Below are 7896 nucleotides of genomic sequence, written 5' to 3'. Positions count from 1 at the left end.
AGAAAAGAGGCAGACCAAGAGAAGGCAGAGGAAACAAGATACAAAGGAAGATTCGAGAAAGATAAACAGAAAGAGGAAGAGAGTTGAAGAGGAGTGAGACAAAGTGAAAGAGATTCAGCTACACAGTGGGGGTGAGGAAGTTGAGAGGGTAGGGAAGTACAGACAGGGAGCCCCAGGATGCAAGAGGGACTTCAGGGTAGACCCTGACGTCATTGTTGTCTGTGCCTGCAAAGGCTCCCACACAGGAGCGCAACATCTGTAAGAACAGCATTAGCCTGGAGTTGGCCAGCAAGGCTGCAGGAGTCACTGATGAGCCACCTGTGGCTAGTCCACCTAATAAAGTGACTCTCTGATGTGGGTGTGCCAGCAAGGAAGACCCTGAGATTTACTCCTTGAGATGCCAGAGGATGCCTGTGGCACCCCCCCCCCCCCCCCCCCCGTCCCCATTCCCAGGTTCCAGGTAATGGGAAGATTAAATTTGGTACAAAATGGCAACTTCTCCAAAGGAGTCCAGGCTGCCCAGAGCTGGCCAGGCTCCTGATGTCTTTCTTAGGCATGGTACCGTGCAGACAACTGTCCAGACTTCTAACTTTGATCTCAACTCCTCTCTCCCGCGTGCCCTCTAGAACCTGGGATCGTACGCATTGAACCTGTAAAGCTACTCTGTGTTTCTGAAGTCAAAATGGATCTTCCACATGACATAAATACTAAACAAGGCTTTGTGAACCATTTGAGGTTCCTCAGCACCCCTTCCTGTCCCTGTTCTTCACTGACAATTTCTCACACCCTCTTTCTGTTCTTTTCAATTATTCCCTTCCTTCCCTTTCCCCATTTCTTGTTGGTTTTCTTTTTCTTTCTTTCTTTCGTGCTTTTTTTTTTTTTTTTTTTTTTGACATGGTCTCCCTGTATTGCCTAGGTTAGCCTTGAAGTTAAATGTGTAGCCCAGGCTGGCCTTCAACTTGACAGCCTCCTGCCTCAGCCTCCCGGTCCTAGGATTAGCAGTGTCAGCCATCACAGGCTTGCCTGTCTCTCCTTAGATATGACTTGGTTTTTGTTCTTGTCTCCATCCTTCAGATTCTCTTCCCCAGCTGTTAGCATTTGAGGGAGACGTCCCCAAGCCCAGGATGAGCAAGTAAGTAGGCCAAGACTACAAATGAGATGAGGGGGAAAAAAAGGGTCTTCCAGGCAGAGGAAAAATCTTTACAGTGAGAGGCATGCTTAACAGACAGAGAAAATACCTTCAAAATATGCAAATCTGTGTTTATCGTGGGGAATCCTACAGGGAATAAATCCGAAGCATTAGCAATTATGACTTAGTTCAGAAGTCTTCCTTGCAGTTCCGCCTGTAATACTTATAAACATCAGTGTAGCTTAGAGCCTCATGGTAAAATGTTTTCCTCCTATTTCTCTCAAGAGTTGTTTAACATGCCTTTATTATCTGAGATGATGTGATCGGAGAGAAGGAATGAATTCTCTTACCAGCTCCGCTTCCTTCCCAGTGTGTTTGGAAAAGCGAGCTGTGTTAGTCGTTTATGAATTAAGAGGCCTTGAGTACAGGGCCTCTTGTTGATCAGTCTGAGCTGCTCCTCAGCTGTGGCTGCCAAGCAAAGGGGACTGACTGTTTAGGCCTTGGGCAGCTTGTGTGGTGGGCAACTCGTGGGACCAGGATTGGGGTCTCTGCACTTTTCACTCACTGCTACCTACAGCGGGGGCCTCTGCATCAAGTCTGGGTGAAGCAGGGTGCCACAGCTCTTCCCTCTGCTGTGCCATCTGACTTGGGTGAGTGCTGTTCACCAAGCTTTGGTTTTGAAAGGTGATCGGTGGGTATTAAAGGCAGTTGGACGATGTATACGAGCTGAGCGTCCCTCATGGAAGAATGCGAAATCCCGAATGATCTTTAACTTGAGATGCAGAGAGCCATCATAGCATTACAAGGTCTATAGCCTACCCTGAGCCTCAGGTAGTGCCTATTACAAAGAAAATGCAACTTTGGGGTGTGCATGATTCATGCTCTGACTTGAGCCCCATTCCTAGGATAGCTTGTTATATATATAATTATATGTGTGTGTGTATAATATATGCAGACAAAGAAGTTTAAATATGAATCACTTAAGTTTTAAGCATTTTTTTTTAAATTAGGGATAGCCGTGACCTCCTTCTACTTTCATAGTCATTCATTTAACAACTATGTACTCACTGTTTGTTACACGCCAGGTCCTGGCATATTTCAGTACCCTCGTTGCCCAGTATTTCTAATTTCCTTAAATGGACCATCTATATTATCCCATTTGAATAATATATAACCTCGTCAGAACATCGAGCTGATCTGGCTGGTGTGACAGAGTAGGAGGCTGGGGCAGGACTGTCATTTAAGTTTAGGGGTTAAAGACTAGCTGGAGTGACATAAAGAAATACTGTGTCAGAACAGTAACACAAGAGACTGTGGACAGTCCTTGGCCTCGAGTATTCTTGTATGGTCGTTGTCTTACCAGCCTTATCCAATGTGCTGGGTGGGGTGGTAATTCTGTTCCATTTAGTTCTTACTTGTTTATTCAGGAAATAATCTACCAATCGCTTATTGTACATCCTTGTGCTGGGTGCTGGCTGTGCTCTCTGAAGGATTTTTATCAAATTGTCTAGGCCTCCCTATGGTTTTTCTTTATAATTTCACTTTGATGCTAACAACCAAATACAGATTGGGGGACAGCCTCCTGTTTCTACCCCTTCCTGTCACTTGTCCTGATTGGAACCCTCTCCATGTATCCTTCCCTCCTCATCCACTACAGAGCCTGCGTCTACACCTCTAGAGCACCATGAGCCGTCTGTTTGTCTGCCTTGTCTGGCCGTGGTGTTCTCTGTCTCTGTCTCTAACCAAGCCCTTAGCTCCTCCTAAGCCTGTCAGCATTACTGTCTCTCCATCTGAAGCCACACTGAGTGTAGAGTTCTGCACCACAGGCTGCACTGGGCAGGCGTCGTGGGTTCTTCACTTCCAGTGGGTGTGCCTGCAGATTCCTCTTGTTCCCAAAGGCTGCCCTTAAACTTAACCACTAGCCTCTGTTGTGCCTTCATTTTTGATAAGGATCCCATGACTTGTCAAAAATCCCATTGTCTTCCCTTTCGTATATTCTATTTAATATCCTCAGCTTTTCTCTCCCTCCTCCTCCTCCTCTTCTGTTACCTCCTGGGGGTTGTTGGCAACAAGAGAATGACTTGAACAGACTGGCTTTGTTTTGAATATTGTTTATGGTAGCAGCGGCAGGTCACTCGTGCATTGCAGAGAGAAGGCAAGGGCGAGAGATGTGTGAGACAGATACATGATACTGAATCCCCATGTCTATACAGATACATGATACTGAATCCCCATGTCTAGCAGCTTGGCCACTGCTGTTGTTTTTCAGGTTTCTCCTGCCCTCTGTCCATGCTTGACCCCTACCACAGGTCACCCACAGATTGGATCTCCAATCGTGACATCACCCTTCATTTGCTATTCCCATCACTCAGTATCTCTTCCTGACTCTTTATAACTCAAAATGGAACTTAACTCAAGAAACAACAGCAATGACCAAAGCTGTGGAGGTGCTTCAAACAAAGCAAACAAGGCTGTGAGGGGTGAAGGGTGAGGGTAAGGGGCTCCAGGGTGGGGTCATGCACCTGAAGAGTTAGTTTCAGAGAGTGCCATCAATGTAAGGAGTGACAGGGAACAGTGTTTCTCTTTCCAGGTACGTTCTAAGTGGTCTGTGCAGACTCCTTCCCAGTGCTCTTGGCCAGGAATTGCAGTCCTTTCCTAAAGACTATGTCCATAGTACAGACAACTATAAGTACGGAAGGAGTCAAGAGAAGGAGCCTTTGAAAAAGCTTGAGTTAGTAGGGGAAGGCTGGGAACCAGATAGGCAGAAGTAGATTTCAGAAGTACCATTGTGGTTGGAGTCATCCAGTGTGTTTCTAGATAGAACGAGGGGCCAGCAGAGAGAACAAGAGGGAGGGATGGATGACAGGCTTAAGATTACAGAAAGAGCCGGGCGGTGGTGGCGCACGCCTTTAATCCCAGCACTCGGGAGGCAGAGCTAGGCGGATCTCTGTGAGTTCAAGGCCAGCCTGGGCTACCAAGTGAGTTCCAGGAAAGGCGCAAAGCTACACAGAGAAACCCTGTCTCGAAAAACCAAAAAAAAAAAAGATTACAGAAAGAACATTTTTTTCTCGTTGGGGAGAGCAGAAGGAAATGAAAGAGGGCTGAAGATACTTGGTGTAGGGTAGAAAGTCCCTTTGTGTTCTCAGTCCTCTAACCCATTGCCTTTTCCTTGCATCTTGAAACTCTCTGCCCATTCTGTCTTTGTCCAGGACTCCATCCCAGTCTCCTAGACTGCAATGGACATATTGGATGGCTTGGATGTTCACAGTGCTGTTTGCTATGGTTGTGTTTATGTGAGAATGTTCTCTGATCTTTTGTTTCTTCTTCTAAAACAATGATGGCAAACCTGTGTTTTGGACAGTAGCTGTGAGGCCTGGAATTTACTTAGGATGCACCATGCTCCATGTTGCCTGTCTATCCTTGCCTACCATAGATGATGGTAAAGACCCTTCCTCCCCTGCCACCCCCCATTCAGTCTCACCCAGTGGCTCCCATTGGACAGTCATCTCTGTAGTGGTGACTCTGTCAGCTTTGGTTGTCATTTCTGCTGCTTCTTGAGAGTAGTCTCTTCCCTCCATGCCTGGTATCCTAACAGCATTGTTCTTCCTTCCTTCACCTGGGCCTGAAACATAGTAAATGTCACTGATGCTGATTCACTGTCTAAAGCCAGACAGGCATGGATTCTTAATCCTACCTGTACAGTACCTGCATCTGTCCATCTGTCCCTCCGTCCATCCATCCACCCATCCACCCATCTATCTGACATTGAATTAAATTTATTTATCAAGCAGTCTTATATCCTTTTAGCTGCAGACACAATCCATGGCTTATTGTTACCATCAAAAAGAAAAAAAAAAAACTTGAAATAGCATGAATACGAAGAGTTCAGTGCACAACTTTCGGCTCTTTTAGAAGAATGCCTCTTGCAGACACAGCAGAGGGGGTATTGGCAAAGGCTTCCTAGCCTGAGTTGAGCATTGAGACATTTTAATAGGAGAGGGCTAAGAAAGCTTGGTGATCCAAAGAGAACTTAAAATTTTCTAGTAGCCACATTAGAGAAAGCAAAAAGAATCAAATATAAATTTGTACTTCATCTGCTATAACCAAAATATAATTATTTTGACATGTAGTAAGTAATAAAAATGCATGAAAAATCATTTTACATTTTTTTTCCTTTCAGGGGAAGCCTTGGACAAATCCTCTCAATTCGAACATTAAAATTTCATTGAAAATATTTGCTCTGATTTTAGCTTTCAGACAACCAGTAGTTTCCCAGGAACTGAATTGAGCATCAGATTTAAATTTTATATTTGAACTGATTTATGTTAAACTTATACATGTATAAAATTCATTTCTCCATGTGCTGTAGTCACACTTGCAGTGCTCTGTAGCCACAGATGGCCAGTGGCTTTCGTGTTGTCCAGAGTGGAGCGAGAGTTCCGGGACTCCACAAAGGGACAGGGGAACAGGGGTGGTGCAGAGTCACGGAAGTATTAGAAGGGAGCTAAGCACAGACTCAGATATCAGCCTAAGAGTCAGAGGTCAGCCTAGCAGTTAGGAGTAGATGAGTCCAGATTCAGAGTTGTGGAAAGGTGGTCAGAAGAAAAAAGGGGTGAGCAAGCCCAATGTTTCCTTCTTGCGGTGACGAAATATCTGAGCTAATCAAGTAAGGAAGATGGATTTGTTTAGGCTCATCGTTTGAAGGTGCAGTCCATCACGGTGGGGAAGGACTGAGTGGTGGGAAGAACTTTAGGAGGGCGGGCTTATCTCACCCACAGTCAGGAAGCAGAGAGAGATGCGTGCTGGTGCTCAGCTCAGGTTCTCCTTTTCATTCAGTCCACTTTGAGAAGCTTTGCTCACCAGAAAGGTGGGTCATTCCCTCTTAATTAGCTCACTCGAGCTACTTCCCCCAGACATGCTCAGAGTTCTGTCTGCTGTGTGATCCCAGATCCTGTCGATCTGACAGTATTCACCACCACACACAGACAATGAAGCTGGTCATGTGGGGCGTACAAGAGAAGGAAAGGGGGGGGGGGGGTAGTCAGTCTAACCCGTCCCTGTGAATCCAGGAGTTGGAGCAGACTGGGAATCTGGATGGATGGTGAAGCAGAAGATGCAGCATGAGACCAAGCTGGAGGCTCTTTTAGGTTTTAGTAACAACAACAACCATGCTGAGGATGTAGGGACAAGGATCTGCTGCTCTGGAAAGGAACTTTGAGTGCTGAGTGTGGTTTGGGGCCACTAAGAGGATCAAACACAGAAGACATGGGGAGTTCCAGGTTGCCAGTGCTTAAGAGCCAGAGTTGGCAGGTAGCAGCCTTGTGGCAGGAGTCCACATAGCTCTTTTGTTAGTAAAGTTTTATGAGAACATAGCTGTGTCCCTGTGTTTTCCTGATGTTTCTGCACCAGAGCTAAGTAATCAGGTGAGAAACCAGATGCCTACACGGTAAGACATTGTTTTTCTTCAGCCCTTACTGAAGAGTTGCTGCTCCAGCTTCAGAGTTTGAGAATGGCAATTTAGGTAGAGGGAGATCCCTCAAAATGCACAGAGGAGTCTGGAAACAGCTTAGTAGGTGGAGTTCCTCCTTTACAAGCACATAGTCTGATTCCGTACACCCAGCATAAAAAAATGATGTGGTGGTGTGTGTCTGTAGTCACAGTCCTGGGGAGGCAGAGACAGTCCAGGCCCTAGAGCTTGCCAGTTAGCTAGCCCAGTCAGATGGTGAGCCTCCGGGCTTAGTGAAAGAATGTGTCTCATGAATATGTTGGAGAGTGATTGGGAAGATACCTGACATTGACCAAGTGTCCATACACCCAAGCACATGGGCATGGACCCACAGGCTCGCACGGACACACGCACACAGAGGATAGAGGGAACCGTATGTCCACCGGGAGACTTTTTTTTTCCCAAGAGAGATAATATGAAGGACAATCACATGTTGCCAAGAGTCAAGGAAGAGAAGGATTGGAAATCTCAACTACAGTTAGCTTCCACAAGCTCCTTTGAAATGGCGGGTTGTGGTGGGTTGAAGAGCCTCAACAAAGCCAGTGAGCTTGCAGTGGGAGGGGAGGAAGTAGAGACAAGGCCTTCTGTTCCTCTCAGTCATCTGGCAGTACAGGGAAGGAGAGAGGGAGGCACTAGAAAGAGACGCTTGATGGTGAGGAAGATCCTTTCACTCCTCCCAATCACACCAGAAGAAGGAGCGCTGAGGGAAAGAGGTGAGTGGGTGAGCACGAGCTAGAGGAGACAGCACAGGCAGACAGCAGCAAGGCTTCCTCCCGTTTAGGCCTGGAGACATCTTTCTTGTGTGTCTACCAACCTCTTCCAGTTCACCTTTTCCTGGGTTCTTTATTCATTAAAACTTAGGAAAAAACAAAAAACAAATCAAACAAACAAGCAACCCACCAAACAAACCTCCTCCCGTCCGAGCTGTTCAGTGATCTGTGCACACGGAGGTCCCTGTTCCAGTCTTCCCTCTCACGCTTGGCCACTTCCTTTTCCACTTAGCCTCTGTGGGTTTATCCATTTAGTCAATCCTAGATCCAGTGTATTCAGAAAAACAACTGCATCGCCATTGACATGATTTGATTTTGTTTTACATATTCCTTACATATACGTTACATTTACATAGAGGCAAAGCGGCTATATATGTCATGGTAGGTACTGTGAGTAATCTGGAGGTAGAGCTTCCAGGAGGATATCCGTAGGTCACATGCAGATCACATGCTTAGAAAGAAGAGCCTGGATGTGTGGAGATCTGGGTGTG

Source organism: Peromyscus eremicus, chromosome 3, assembly GCF_949786415.1.
Source record: "Peromyscus eremicus chromosome 3, PerEre_H2_v1, whole genome shotgun sequence".
Taxonomy (NCBI): Eukaryota; Metazoa; Chordata; class Mammalia; order Rodentia; family Cricetidae; genus Peromyscus; species Peromyscus eremicus.
This window is presented reverse-complemented; position numbering follows the sequence as displayed.